This window comes from Chrysochloris asiatica, unplaced genomic scaffold (assembly GCF_000296735.1).
Source record: "Chrysochloris asiatica unplaced genomic scaffold, ChrAsi1.0 scaffold00267, whole genome shotgun sequence".
Classification (NCBI taxonomy): Eukaryota; Metazoa; Chordata; class Mammalia; order Afrosoricida; family Chrysochloridae; genus Chrysochloris; species Chrysochloris asiatica.
Window position 1 is genome coordinate 3,688,028 of NW_006408785.1, and position 16,701 is coordinate 3,704,728.

Genomic DNA, 16,701 nt, shown 5'->3' on the forward strand with positions numbered 1-16,701 from the left:
TTCTATCTTAGCAGCATTAAGAGATTTGTCTTCCAACTCGCTGGTTCTGGCTTCCATCTCTTCAAATTTATTCCTTTCACCTTTCAGTGTATTGTCCATTTCTGATATTTTTTTTATTAATCATCTGGACCTCTTTTTGCAGGTTTTGTATTGTTTCTAATGCTGTATTGATCTTTTTTGATTGCTCTTATAGTACTTTCCTGACTTCTTCCTTGTTTTCCTACACCCCTTTTCGAAGCATTTGAGTTTGTTTCCATGTCATTCTTTTGTTGTGTTTTATTGGTCATTTACAGTAGCTTTGTGAGTTTTTAATGCTTAAATGGATGTTTGTTGCTGTGTTATTACACTTACTGGGTGACTCCTTGTGGATATGATCAGGAGATAGGCTTCCCTTTTCACTTATAATGCATATCAGCTGTTATTAGCTCTTGTCTCAATGGTGGAGTATTATGGGGTATGCTTATAGCTTGGCTATATGGCCATGATTGCTGACTCTTCTTAGTTAATGTAGGGGGAAAAAGCTCCCACCTCCAGGAAAAGTGTGTGATCAAAAGGTCCAAGAACAGAAGCAATATAAAAGCAGACACAAAACTACCACTTTGAAACAAAAATAAAACTCTGACCAACTGGCCAGTCACCTTGCTGCACAGGCAGTTTGTGTGCACGGTAGAGGCCTCCAGCAGTGGGTGGGGGTATCCGCTTGCTCAGTCCCTCCACTAGTCACCACCGTAGAGGTGCATAGATAGATATTGAGAAGTTAATGGAAGAAGGATTGTCTACTATTTTTGTCTCTGAAGATCAGTTAGGTATCTGTGTGCACAGTGTAATTCTTGAAATAATTGTGTCCTATTATGTTGGGGTTTTACAGATTGTTCATATGGTTTGTCTGTTAGGCTTGACAAGCCTGCATTTTTCTTGCTGGATATGCCATAGCAAAGGGTCCCCCACAAGTTAATTTTAGGGCTGCGACCCAGAGGCTGACATCATAAGATGCCAAAGAATTTGCTCTTAGGTCCGATATGGCTGTCTCTGTGCTGTAGGAAAACTTTGGGTTCAATGCTGGACTGTTTTTGTTTTGTTTTTTGAAAGGATGTGTATCCACTCACTTGAAGGTTTTTGCCTTAGGCAAAAAAGGCATGACCAGAAGAGGAGAAAAAACTGTGTAGAATCCCCCTCACCTCATTTTCCAAATGTCACTGCAATACTTTTAGCACCAGTTCCCTGTGTGGGTCTGGCTGTAGGTCACCCTCTGAACTTCTCCTGGGTGGAGTGACCAGGAAGGGAGTCCCATTTTTAGAGTGTTTCCTAAGTCACAATATTTTCCTTTATACTGTGATTTTTTTCACTGGAGTGTGTGGGAAACTAACACCCTGCACTTTATACTAGATCCAGAGCTCTGGTGCTGTTCTGGTGAAAGCGGCTTCTCTGGGTTTTCAGGCCCTCCTCCACAAAGCCTGTCCTACCTGGCTCTGCTGCAGCCATCACCAGAATCGGAAGTTCTCACAAATATGGACCTTATCCAAGCTGTTTGCCATGTCTGTCTTCCAAATTTTTTAGTATAGATGGGTGAACATGTATAACACTTCACCAATTTGTTCAGAGATTCTAATTTGTACTCACTAATTCCTGGTGCCTTGTTTTTCACCAGTGCCTTGAGTGTAACTTGGATTTCTTCCTTTAGTCTGATATGTTCTTGAACGTATATGACTTTCTATTTGGAACCGTATATCTGTATTTCTACCGTCTTTTTTTTTTTTTTTTAAGTTTTCTGCATTTAATTTTTCAGTATTGCAAGTTGAGCCTTGATTTTTTTCCTCTCATTTCTTTTCATTTAAGAAATGCTGAACATGCTCTTCACTTTTGGCTTTTGAACTCCAAGTCATTGCACATTTCATTATTATATTTTGCTTTGTCTTCTTGCACTGCCCATTAAAATTTTCTGTTCCATTTTTTATTTCCTTAGTTCTTCCATTTGCTTTAGCAGCTTTATGCTGGAATGCATATTTCAGAGTCTCTTTTGACATCCATTTTTTTTTTCTTTCTTTTTTGTCTTAAATGACTACCTATGCGATATTCCTCATGTCATTCCCCAATTCTTCTGGCTGGCCTTTGGTCTTTAGTGTCTAATGTATTAAATCTGTTCTTAAGGTGATCTCTATATCCATGTAGAGTATGTTTAATGTGATATTTTGGCTCTCATGTACTTGTGTTAATTTTCTTTAGCTTTAGCCTTAACGTGCATATGAGCAATTGATTCTCTGTTCCACAATTAGCCCCAGGCCTTGTTTTGGCTGATGATATTGAGCTTTTCCACCAGGTGTTCCTACTACAGAAGTAGTCAATTTGATTTCTATATATTCCGTCTGGGAAGGTCCATGTGTATAGTCAGTTGCCGTTTAAGTTGTTTAACAAAGATATTTGCAACAAATTGGTCTGTTAAAATTCTATCGTGTGCTTTCCAGCACAATTTCTAAAAACAAGGCCACATTTTCTAATCACTAATCCTTTCTTTTTTTCCCAACCTTTGCATTTTAATCACCAGTAATCATCAATACATCTTGATTGCATGTTTGATCAATTTCAAACTAAAATAGTTGGTAAAATTCTTCAGTTTCATCACTACTAGCTTTAGTTCTTGGTGCATAACTTTGAATAATAGTGGTATTAATTGGTCTTCCTTGTAGGTGTATGGATATTAACCTATCACAGGCAGCGCTGTACTTCAAGACAGATATTGAGGTGCTCTTATTGACAACGAATGCTATGTCATTCCTCTTGAATATATCATTTCTGATATAAAAAACATATGAAGGTATTTAAGAACAACATTATATGCATTCATTGTGACAATGAATGCTTTGAATTCCTTACTCTTATATAACATTTTCAAGTTTTTCATCCCCTTTAGTAGAAGTGCAGTGACCTTAGGCAGTGACTTGGCTTTTCCCTCTCTTCTCACTCTTGGTAGCTTGTAATACACTTTGGTCTGTATGCAAAAGAATAAGAAAGAAACAAAGAGAAAGAACCCCTACTGTATCTTCACAAAAAACAAAAATTCAGTTTATAATTTTTTTTTTTTAACTTTGAAGAAAAAAATATTTGAGTGGTTTTCCAGCTCACAACCTTAGTAATAATCTGAATGATAGAGGATGTGTGTGAGACCATAGTAATGGGGTATAATAAATAACAGAAACGATAGAAGTAGATAGAAAAGGGAAACTTTTTATAAATTTTCTCCTAATTACAAAGACAATTGGGTGATCAATCTATATAAATTACAATAGAATATTCCAAATATATTAGATGCAATATATGTATGATTTTCTACTTAGTCATAATAAATGAAATTTTAAAATATATTAACCATAGTCTTATTATTTAAGTGTATTACAATGTACCACTTGTCAGTCAGTGGTACATTGTAATACACTTAAATAATAAGACTATGTTAATCTATTTTAACTCAAGGTGGACAGGTTTCAGCTGAGCTTCAAGAGACGAACTTCTTCTGAACATTTAATCACTGAAAACCTTATGAATAGCAGTGGAACACTGTCAGCACGAGAATATTGAATATTGAAATTTGATGAAGCGCATCAGAATATTATCAGATAGAGTTCCAAAAGATAACCTTATCAGGTTGGAGACACTCAAAATACTACTGAGAAAAAGCTGCCTCCTCAAAGTAGAGTTGACCATGATGATGCCTTAGGGACCTTCATTTGCCAATACGACACAACACAAAATGAAGTAAAATAGCTGTAAACATCCATTAATAATCAGACATGGAATGTATGAAGTATTCTATGAACAAAATATTTGATGATGCAGAAAGCAACAAAAGGCTATAGAAGGAATTCACAGAATCACTGTACCAAAAAGAAATGGTCAATGATCAACCATTTCAGGAGATGGCATATAATCAACAGTCATTGCTCCTGAAGGAAGAAGTCAAAGGTGCATTGAAGTCAAAGAAGAAGGCCCTTGGAATAGATGGAATACAAATTGAAACCTTTCAACAAACTGATGTAGCACTGGAGGCAGTAACTCATCTATGCCAAGAAATTTGTAAGACAACTACCTGGTCAGCTGACTAGAAGAGATCCATATTTGTGCCCCTTCAAAAGAGAGGTGACATAACGGAATGCAGAAATCATTGGGCAATATCATTGATATTCCATGCAAGTAAAGTTTTGCTTAAGATAATTAAAAATGACTGCAACTATACATTGAAAGAGAACTTCCAGAGGTTCAAACCTGATTCACAAGTGGACGTAGAATGAGGAATATCATTACTGATATCAGATGGATTTTAGCTGAAAGCCAAGAATACCAGAAAGATATTTATGTGTTTTTTATTGACTGTGCAAAGGCTTTCAATTGTGTGGATCACGACAAGCTATGGACAACATTGTGGAGACTGAGTATTATGGAACACTTAATTGTGCTCCTGAGGAACCTGTACATAGACGAAGAGGCAGTTGTTCAAAAAGAACAGGGAACAATGAATGGTTTAAAATTAGAAAAGGTGTGTACCAGGATTGTATTCTTTTACCATACTAATTCAGTGTGTATGCTGATCAAAATATCTAAGAAAATGGATTATATTAAGAAAACTGTGACATCAATATAGAAGGAAGATTCATTAACAACCTGCGATATGCAGATGATACAACCTTGCTTGCTGAACTCAAAGATGCTGATGAAGATCAAAGACCACAGCTTTCGGTATGGGTTGCACTTCAGTGTAAAGAAAATAATAATCTTCAGCACTAGACCAATAAATAGCATAATGATAAATGGAGAAAACATTGAAATGATCAAATACTTCATTTTGCTCAGTTCAACCATTGACAATCATGGAGTCAGCAGTCAAGAAATCAAATGATGTATTGCATTAGGCAAATCTGCTGCACAAGGTGTCAGTATGAGGACTAAGGTGAAGCTGATCCAAGCCTTGGTATTTTCAATAATCTTATATGCATGTAAATGTTGGACAGTGAATAAGAGAGACTTCAGCAGTATTCATGCATTTTAACTATGGTGTTAGAAGTGAACATTAAAGTAACATGGACCGCCAATAGAACAAACAAATCTGTGTTGGAAGAAATACAGCCAGAATGCTTCCTGGAAGCCAGGATCACCAGACTTTGTCTCTTTTTCATCAAAATATTTTCAGGAGGGACCAGTACCCGACGAAGGATATCATGTTTGATAAAGTGGACAGTCAGAGAAAAAGAGGAAGATGACCAAAGATATGGACTGGCTCAGTGGTCGCAGTGATGGGCTCAGGCATATCAATGATTGTGAGTCTGACCCAGGACTGGGCAGTGTTTCATTCTATTGTACATAGGTTCACTATGAATCGGTACTGACTTAATGACACCTAACAACAACAACAATAATACCTACCTAGATTGACTATGGAAGCAAACACTTTATTATATGAAAGTGATAAATAATTGAATTTGACCATATTTTAAGAAAATGTTTTAGAATAATCTGATCACTAGCAAATGTACTCAAGAGCATCAAAAAGAAACTGGCTTTTCCAAGAGAGAAGGTTGGATTAGTGCAGAGTCTTGATTTTCTTCCGTTGAAGCACACAGTGTTAAGAAGCAACTATTAGTGTCACTGTGATTTTTTTTTTTAACTTTTTATTGTGAATTCAGTGAAGGTTTACAGACAAGATCATCAATTTTACATTCAGTCTTATGAATATGTGGTTATTACTAAAATAGTTGAAGTAACATAAATAACTTGAAGAAAGTTTTTAAAATTGCATATTAGATTCATGTGAGTATGGCAAAGTAAAGAAGCCAGTATTTGAATGACTGTAATTTGCAGTATACTCATCAGTTAAACGAAGACTCACTGTGGGGTGAAGTGATGTCTCCAGTCAAAAGATGGGGAAACATGGGTAACTTCTAAAGCGTTATAGCTTTTTCTTGCTATTGAATAGCTTACTGTAATCCAGTGCTGGAAATACAAGCTCCTCCATTGGGGCATTTTTGCCACCCAGCTGTGCTTGAATTCTGCAGTTTGGAAAACAATAATAACAAAAAATGCTTACTTAATATAGTGAAGCCTGGATCCCTGACAACTTATTATTTAGAAATTAGTGTTTTTAAAATATTCACAATTGGGGATTGTGTAACTTTTAAGAAATCTTCTGGTAGAAAGATGTTTATTCCAGTAACTCCTTTATGAGGAATTTGTGGAAATATTACTTTGGGTCCGTTAACATGTGTTGAGCCAGGAAATTACTATCATTTTTATTATTTAAAAAATTTTATAGACATCATAATTGGTATATCTGACCACATATTTGTCTTTTTGATTGAGACCTAGAAATATTGTTATAATAATTTTAAAAAGTAATGAATGTAATTGTCTTTGAAGTTCATTACGTTGTTCTCTACCTTTTGTCTAAACTATTCCTGGATTGAAAATGTCCTGATATGTCTTTTTGTATGCTAACATAAAAGTTTATTTTAAGAAAATTAGTATCTAACATTTGATGATTGTCTACCTGGAATCGTGTATTCTTCTAAATGTTTTGCCTGAATTCACTATTATAATCCTCATAGTGGCCAGAATTTTAACCCTGGATTTTATTATATGCATTCCAACCTAGACATAGCAAATCCAATCCAGATTATATTATTCATTGATGTTGTTGTTAAGTGTTATTGAGTCAGTTCTGAGCCAAAGCAACCCTGTGTAGGGTTTCAGAGGCATGCCTGGAAGGTTTGAACAGCCAACCTCATAGTTCAAATGACCTTGCAGTCTAGCTCATTAACCCACAGAACCACAGAATGCCAGCCCCACCTTTGTTCATCTTTAGTGCTGGATTTATAATCTCCATACTATAGCTATTCTCTATCACAGTATAAAGGAATAGATACACTATTACATGTTAACAGTGTCAGATTATATTCACTATAAAAATATTACATGGCCATTAACATAAAGACATCCTGGTGTAGTACTGGAGGATGAAACCTCGACTGCAAGATCTGTTTGAACTGTAAGTTGGCAGTTCAGACTCACCAGATGCTCCTAGAAAACCCTATACAGGGTCACTATGAGTCAGAACCACCTGATGGCACTTAATTCAATTATTGTAAAATTAGAATACTTAGGAAACTACTGAATACCTAAAGAAATATATCCTTCAAAAGCACTTAAAAAGTTCACTATTAAAAGAACGTCATCTCTCACACATTGATATTTCCATCCATTCCTTTTATTCTGAGAAAATTTCACTATATATGTTTTAATGTAGTTAATCTAATCTGTAATAAACTTTACTTCCATGAAATTCTAAGGTAAGTCTTCACTATTCTCATTGAAGTTAAAGTTCATTTTATCATGCTTGGATCCTTTAAGAAGGAAGAAAACAAATATCAAGTGTCCTTCTAATAATAAGATACTTTCACTTACCAATTATCCCCTTACATTTTCTCAGAGAAAGTACTTGAACATGTGTAAATGAATGATTGTAGCTTTAGGGCTGTTAGAAAACCATCTAAATCTTCTCTTCTGAATAAGTATCATATTCTTCTCCTTCTAACTAACATTTTCCTTACTCCCCATCCTTTAATCATATTTGCCATTTTCTTTTTAAGCCCTCTTGAAGCTCATTTTAGTCTTCTTGAATCTAGAACAGTAGTTACTAGTACATATTATATCTCACTCTTACTAAATTTAATGAAAGGGTAAATCATGAGTTTCTGCATTTTGTGTATTTTATTCCAACAAGATGGATGCTTAAAATAATTAAACTGTCTTTCAAACTGTGAACCATGACCCTGAGGTAATGACTTTGTTTGAATATGTAGTCAGTCATTTTATAATCTTATAATTATAAAATCTATAATAATTCCATCCATATTGACCCTTAGGCTGATAGCTTCTGACCATTTACTTTGTTAAGGATAAATGAAATTTCTATATGTACAGCACTTTCTTATTTATCTTAACTGGATTTATATAATTAGAAACCTTAAATTAATATGTTTTTATTTCCATTAAAAATTTCCAATAAATACTTTTATTTATAAATTATTAGTATTTCTTAACAAAGGGATTTATTAAAAGAAATGAAGCTAAGGGAAAAATAATAGAAAAGATAAGATTAACAAAATTTTAGTAGCTGAAAAGCAAAAGAATGAGTAAGAACTGATTTTTAGCAGATCTGAGAAAGCGAAATTCTAATCAGCAAAGAAGCCAAAAAAGAAACACAATTTTCACCATGTAACACTCCAAAAACTCAATAATAGGTACCTTTATAACTGACAATGGTAGTAAGGGTAAATACAGAAGGATCATTTGAAAACATTTTTTAAAAGCAGCTAGATTCATAGATATCCTACTTTAGTATATGCAACTATGCAAAAATTATTCCCAACTGTTGCAGCTTGAGTAAAGAAAAATTAAGTATGAGACTCAGAAAATGAAAGATCTAACTTGAGAGAGTATATGGAATATCTGGAAGGATCAAGACAACCCACCTCAATTAGAACAAATAATAAATTTGTGAGAGAGAAAGTTGCAGAAATATTAATAGATATTCTAAACAGCAAATCTACACCTATTGAGAGAAAACTTAAACGTCATAAAGAATTTAGAACTTTATCACTAGTTTATATTTTATATATATATATATATATATATATATATATATATATATATATATATATATATATATATATATACACACTTCAATGTAAAGAAAAAGTCCTCATAGCTGGACCAACAACATCAAAACACTGAAGTTGTAGAAGACTTCATTTTGCTTGGATCCACTATCAACACTCATAGAAAGCAGCAGTCAATAAATCAAATGACGTATTGCATTAGGCAACTCTGCTGCACAAAACCTCTTTAAAGTATTCTAGGGCAAAGATGACAGTGTTATGCCCCGATTTCGAAGTCCCCAAAGACCACCAAGGAGCCGACGCCGATGCAAGTGCACAAGGGTTGTTTTTATTCCAGCTCGGACTCCATCCACATCCGACGCAGCGGATTTAGGATGAAGCCCTGAACTCCTAGTCAGCGGGATTTTTATAGGGGTTACAAGCAGGCTGGGGGGTTTTCAGCTTAGTTACTCCAGGATTGGTTGATATTTAGCAAGGTATGAGATGTTACAGTCTAATTGGTTAGTACTGGTGGTCTTTGTTCTTAGCCTAGGATAAGGAGAAACATCTGGCCTTGAGTTGTCTGTCTACGCTTATCTACTCCTTGCTGTTGCTAGGGGTAAAGGGCTATTCTAATGCAGCACGAGCTGATTTGGCACATTCCTGGAACAGGAGGACGTGTTCAGGCCAATGTACAGAATAGAGTCTTTTTCTTTGATCTCACAACAGCTTGAGGTGTAAGGTATCCCTTACACAATCCATGGTGTTTTCAATAGCCTCAAATCCATGTGAAAGTTAAACAATGAATAAAGAATACCTTGGAACAATCAATGCATTTGAGTTATGGTGTTGCAGAAGAGTATTAAAAGTACCGTGGACTGCTAAAAGAACAAACATATCTGCTTTGGAAGATGTTCAACCAGAATGCTACTTAGAAGCCAGGTTGGCTCTCTTATTTTGGATATATTATTAGGAGGGACTAGTCCCTAGAGAAGAACATCATGCTTGATAAATTGGAGGGTGTGGCAAAAAGAGAAAGGCCCCAAAAGATGAATTGGCATCATGACAGCAGCAACGAGCTCACATGTAACAAAAAATATGAGGATGGCACAGGACTAGACAGTGTTTTGTTCTTTTGTATATAGAGTCATTATAAGTTGAAACCAACTAGATGGCACCGAACCACAACAATGATATAGAAAGCAAAGCAAACAAAAAAACTTGCAGACAAATATTAACTCTACATAACACAAAATTTTTATGCAGAAACTATGTATTATTTTTGTTAAATGCCATTGAGTTGGTTACGACACATAGCAATCCTGTATAAGGTTTCTGAGAACCGCCTACCTTGAGGTTCAAACTGACTGTGCAGTCCAGCACGTTAACCCATAGTACCACACCTATGTACACATGGAGTCCTGGATAGGAGTCCAGGTGTGGTTCTGTGGGTTAACGTGCAAGACTGAAAAGTCAGTGTAAACTGCAACATCAGCTGTTCAAACTCACCAGCTGCTCCTCAGAAACCCTATAAAGGTTTACCCAAGCCATGATATTTTTAATCAACTCACATACATGTGAAATTTAGACAATGAATAAGAAAGAATGTAAACAAACCAATGTCTTTGAATTATTGTTGATGAGGAATAATGTAAAAACCATGGACTTCCAGAACAAACAAACCTGTCTTGCCAGAAGTACAGCCAGAATAACTCTTAGTATTGAAAACGGTGAGACTTCATCTCCCATATTTTGCACATTTTCTTAGGAAGGACCTGTCCCTGATCAGGGATATCATGCATGACAAGTAGAGTAAATAGGAGAATGACTCTCAATGAGATGTATTGACACAGTGGCAGCAGCAATGGGTGCAAACATAACAATTGGGAGGGTAGTGCAGGACTGTTCAGTTGTGCATATCATTTTAAAATCAGAACCTACTTGACTGCACTTACCAACAATAATAACGACTATCCTGGACACTATCTTAGGCCACCAGATTTTCCCTTTGAAAATGAAGGATTTAAATGCGAACTATTGAAAATGATGTCTGATCTCCATAGAGATTGCTTAGGCTGAAGAGTGCCGCTGGCGGGTGGTGGTTACCTGCTGTGGAGTAAGTTCTGACTCATAGCAGCCCTGCATAGCATTTTCATGGCTGTAAATCTTTGCGGGCAGGGTGGGGGTGGGGGAAGCTGCATTTTTCTCCTGTGGAAAGATTGGTAGTTTCAAATTTCTGACCTTGAGGTTATCAGCCCTGAAAAGTGCTCTTAGTCTAGTCAAATCACTTCTTGGGTAACCTTCATCCAATGACTGGTCAATGTTGGTTTACAAAGGCCTAGCCCCATCCTTCAACTGGGGACCATTCTGAAGGACCCTGCCTGTTTGAGAATTCCCGTGGAATTTTTTCAAACCTTTGTTGAGATTGCAGCACAGCTCAAATTCCCCTCAGCCCAATTCTGCTACAATCTTGCTTTTTCCTTTGTCTAACAGACAGTGACCCTCGGGGCATTCTTAATACTCTGCTTGTAAACAGTTCCCAACCTTATCCTGTTTGCTCGGGTGCTTAAAGGAGCCCTGGTATGGCATTGTAGGAGAAGCACTGGACCACAAAGTCGGTTTGAAATACAAGGTGGTGGTTCAAACCAACCAGCCACTCCTCAGAAACCCTGTACAGGGTGACTATGAATCTGAACTGACTCAACTGCACTTAACAACAGGATGTTTAAAAGGACCCTGGTGACATAATGGTTAATTATTCAGTTGCTAACTGAAAGGCTAGGGTTTTGACCATGCCCGCTGCTCCCCATTCTGTTTCTGTAAATAGTTTACAACTTGGAGACCCTATGATATGGCTCTATTTTGTCATATAGGGTCACTATGAGTCGGAATATACTTGATTGCAATGAGATGGTTTAGGGAACTTAACCCGCGTTACTGATTTCTTTCATGATCTCTCTCAAAACACACACACACAACAAATTTAACTCCCATGAAAACTGAGGCTTATTATAAATATGTTTCAAAGGAGCAAGGAAAACATGTTTAGATGTATAATTGTACATGTAAATTCCAATAATGGAAGTAATGTTTTCAAGCAAAATTAATAATGTGAGCACCAACCTAAAAACTGGAAATAATGCCAAAGTCAAGTGTGAATTGTTCAATTGGGATCAAGATGTGACAATAAAGTTAAATCTTGATACTAGGCAAGTGCTTGTTTCCTAATATTTCTTTTAGATTTGGTTGTCTTTTGATTCTTATGTAACCTGTCTTCGGTGGTTTCCCTATTCAACCTGCTATTGTTTTATTTTCTTTGAGGGTCCAACTGCCTGTGTTGCTGCTGAATATGGGACACTAGGGTTTCCTTGCAGCTAGATTAATAAGGGAAGATTTTCCAGTAGAGAATATCAGCCTTGCTTTCTTTAGCTCTAGGGGGCAATTTTTTGAAGGTTTTATAGTGTTTCATCTAGTCACAAAGCACAACTTTATTGGTGTTGCATTTTAAAACTTAAGAGTTAGCCTAAGTTTTAAATCCATAGATTTATTTTTCCACTTACCTATTCAGCAGATTCATCAAATATCTAGTCATTAGTGTGAAAAAAGAAAATGGTTTGCTTTTGTGTAACTACAGTCTATTAGGGAGCAGCACAGTCAACTAAGGTACATTAGTCTACATAGTGAAATAGACTTGTGAACAAAGTAGTTTAAGAGTGATGGTTATTTCTGAGTAGGAATGGGATCAGTAGATAAAAGAGAAAGACTTCTAAAAGGAGATGACATTTTCAGAAGAAAAATACTTAGGTAGAATTATGGAAGAATATGAACCCAAAATCAGATTCTTATAAAATTTAGGAGTCCTGGTGCCACAGTTGTTCCACAATTGGCTGCTAACTGAAAAGGTTAGTAGCTTGAACCCACCATCCACTCCATGGAAGAAAGATGTAACAATCTGCTCCCATAAATATTATAGGCTTGGTTTCAATGTGTTGATATTTTAGATCTCTTGGATTTCTTTGAATTTTCTTCAGTTTCAGTCTTTACCTGCATATGAGCAATTGATGATCTATTCCATAGTGGATCCTTGGCCTTGTTTTGGCTGATGATATTGTGCTTTTCTACCATCTCTTCTTATAGATATAGTCAATTTGATTCCTAAATACTCCATCTCGCAAGGTCCATGTGTATAGTTGCCCTTTTATGTTGTTTTAAAATGGTATTTGCAATGAATAATTCATTGTTGTTATTGTTATATATTGTTGAATTGGTCCCAACTTATAGCAACCTTGTATAGGGTTTTCATGGCTGTAAATCTATGTGGAAGCAGAAAGGCTCAACAGCTGGTGGGCTCGAACTGCCTACCTTTTGATTAACAGTCTAGTACTTATCCTATAAAACTACTATGCTCCCAAATAGGTCATTGGTCTTGTAAAATTCTATCATGTGTAAAATTCTATCACCAAGACCATATTTTCTAACTACTGACCCTTCCTCTTTGTTTTCCAGCCAATCACCAATAATTATCAATATACCCAATGCATTTCTTATCAATGTCAGATTGAAAAAGTTGATAGAATTCTTCAGTTTCACCACTACTGGCTTTAGTGATTGGTGTGTAAATTTGAATAATAGTGTTATAACCTGGTTTTCATTGTAGTTATATGGATATTGTACTATCACAGAGAGCATTTACTTCCAGATAGATCTTAAAATGCTTCTTTTTGATAATGAATGTTACACTATACCTCTTGAATTAGGCATTCCCGGCATATTAACCATATGATTATCAGATTCAAAGTGGCCAATACCAATGAAGTTCAGCTCACTAATGCCTAGGATATCGATGTTTATGTGCTCCATTTCATTTTGACAACTTCCAATTTTCCAAGATACATACTTTGTACATTCCGTGTTCTAAATATTAATGTATGCTTACAACAGTTTCTTCTCATCTTAAGTCACATCACATCAGCAAATGAATTTCCATTTCTTCTCATTTTATGTCACATTACATCAGCAAATGAATTTCCATGAGAGCCAAAATATGACCTTGAACTTACCACACCTGAATTTAGGGACCATCTCAAGAAAAGATTAGATGCATTAGATACTGATGACCAAAGCTCAGAAGATTTTTGAGATGGCATGAAGAATATCATACAGGAACAAAGCCAAAGTTCAATAAGAAAATAGGGAAAAAAGAAAAAAAAAGACCAAAATAAATTTCAGAAGAGATTCTGAAACTGAAACTTGCTCTCTAGCATAACGATGCTAAAGTAAATGAAAGGAATAAGAATGTAAAAGAGTTGAATAGGAAATAAATATCAAAGGACAGCTTGAAAAGACAAAGTAAATTATTGTAAAGAAATTTGTGAAGACCTGAAGTTGGAAAACCTAATGGAAGATCATGTCCAAAAGCTTTCTGAAGTCAAGATGTTCTCTTAAAATTGAAAATGCCAAACTGTATGAAATCCCAGTTTCACAAATTGCCACATCAGTGGTAATTGTGTAGTCTTCTTCCCCCAGTATCTGGATTTCAGTTACAGCTTTGTCATTTGTTGAGGCTGATGGTCTTCACACTCTTGGCTCATCTTTCGGGTCTTCCTGACCTCCTTAAAATGCTTGAATCATCTAAAAACGTTTTATGTGGGGCAGAATTAATATATAAACTTGCTATAAATCTTTAGTGATTTGAGGTATCCACCTTGAATTATGCTGAAATTTTAATATTAGCCCTAATTTAAAAACATTTTTTCCCATGGCACAAAAGGTATCCCATTTTTGAAGTCACTCTCACCTGACTATTATATCACTGAGAGAACTTGTCTGTTGGCATCTACTGATCACAGAAACTTGCTTAAACCCATTTCTTTGGAGAGGGCGGGGTTTATAAACCTATGCATGTATGAACTGGAACACTAGTAGCAATACTTTTTTTGTTGTTTTTAAGTTTTTATTGTGAATTAAGTGATGGTTTACATGGGAGAATATTAGCTTTACATTCATCCTATCGTATTTTGTTTCACTGCAATGATTACAATCCCCTCCATGCATCATCAAACAACCAAAGGGTACACCCCACAAGCCTGCACCCCAGCCATCAGCACACATACCCTTTCCCTCCCTGAGTCCAGAGTCCCTAGTCACTCCATCTCTCCATATCATTGTCTCTGCCTTCATTTCCAGCATCTCTGCTTCTCTGGGTAGGGTCCCGCATTCCACTCTTCTCCCTTGAAGGTCCCAAGGACCTCTCCTCCTGGACTGTAAAATCAACTACTCCCCTTCTTTTGTTACAAATGTCTCCCTTTACAGTTCCAACCCTCACAGTCAGTCCTGATAGCAATTATTCACTAATGAATCACAAGAGTCTTATCCCCATCTCCTTTCACCAGCCCCGTCCAGACAGGTTGAAAACCAATCAGTGGAGATTCCTGTACCCTTTGAAACTAGGCTCCCTGTTGAAAACGTATAAACCAGTCACTTCTTGCCTTTGTAGCCCTCCCTACCCCTCCCCACCCCCGTTTTGGATAGCCAATGTCTAAGTTGCCCATCCCTGTCCACCCTGTATACCAAGGGGGTGAGAATGATCCTCACTGCAAATATGTGTTCCCTCTTTTGAGTTACTACATCCATAAGTGTAGGTCAAGTTCATCAAATTTAGGGGATTACTCTTTTTTTCGTCTTCTTTCTTCCTCTAGTCGACTTCTGATTATCCAGCCATTGAAGCCAGGTCAAGTAGCTACTATCTGCAAGTATGGGTGTTATTGTACATCTCCCCTTACTTCATATCAGCTGGATACTTCACTCTCAGCTCTAGTCATCTGTGGCCATGTCCCTGTCCTTGGGCCCAGGAGTCCCCAGGTCTTGCCACACTGCTGGCCAACGAGGTCTGAACCCAGGTTGACAGGATTCTATTGAACATGGTCAAACTTAGCTCACAACTTCATTGCTGGTATTACCCCACTTCCCCTTATCATCAGCCAGACCACATGTTTGCTCGTGTATTCCCCTTGAGTCTCAGTCTTGAAAGGGGGTTGCCCTGAGGGGACCTGACAGCTTACCTTTTTGGCTCCTGGGAGAACAACTTGCTTATTCTTGTAGTAGTTAATCAGACTGCCATAATTGTTTTTTATTTTTCCTGCTAGTCTTTCTTTCAAGAAGTATCTTCTGTTCTTCTAGCTGTTCCAGGCTGGTCTGCTTGTCCTTTCAAGTGGGAATTTCCCACCTTGGAAGATTCTAGATCAGGATCAGGATTCCACCTATGGTCTTATGCAATGAAAAGGCTCCACAGGAAGCCTCCTTTAGTGGGCAAGTTCTAACCACATTTTAGGTATTCCAATCAGTTATAGGCTGAAGGCGGACTTACAAGCATTCTATGTTGATGTTTCTGGCTATTCCTTTCTCTCCCACTCAAGTGTAGTAGCAATAATTTTTAACTTACTATATCCTTGAATGCATGGGTGTATAATCAATCAACAGGATTATTATCAAGACATTTGATGAGTGAATGTTCCATTCATTTATTTTCTTATTGCTGTTATTAGGTGACATTGAGTTCATTCCAACTCATAGCAACCTTATACAAAATAGAATGAAACACTGCCAGTTCCTGTACCATCCTCACAATTGTTTTATTATTTTATTTTTATTATGTTCTATTTTTTACACAAGTAAAATTCCATTGTGACCTTACATAGATTACAATTATAATTATATCACTTTATCTTGTTAGATTTTGACTGCAAAATAATATCTTCTTTACATAAAACAGTCAACTTAGAAAAAGTTACCAAATCTGGGGCAAAAAGCTTTACCTTTTAGGAATTTGGCTGAAGCCAGTCTAGGAATGAATGTAATAATATCATGAAATGTCAACATAAAGGACAAGATATTGCTTTGTATACTATTTATGGATGTACACAATTTGGGAATTGTAGAACAATAGCTGTTATGAATCTCTTAGAAGAAACTGTGAGAAAGAGGTTAGTAGACATAGAAGAGATATGAGTACCAGTAGGGTGTTGTTGTTGTTGTTAGGTGCCATCAAGTCAGTACCAAC

At 36.4% G+C, this 16,701-nt stretch overlaps 1 protein-coding gene across 1 annotated transcript in view; it reads left to right on the forward strand.

The window, feature by feature from the left end:
* The window catches only part of LOC102832836 (potassium voltage-gated channel subfamily H member 8-like), a gene marked incomplete at its 3' end in the record, with an annotated part of 520,053 nt that overhangs the window by 307,053 nt on the left and 196,299 nt on the right, over positions 1–16,701 (forward strand). The window lies entirely within an intron of this gene.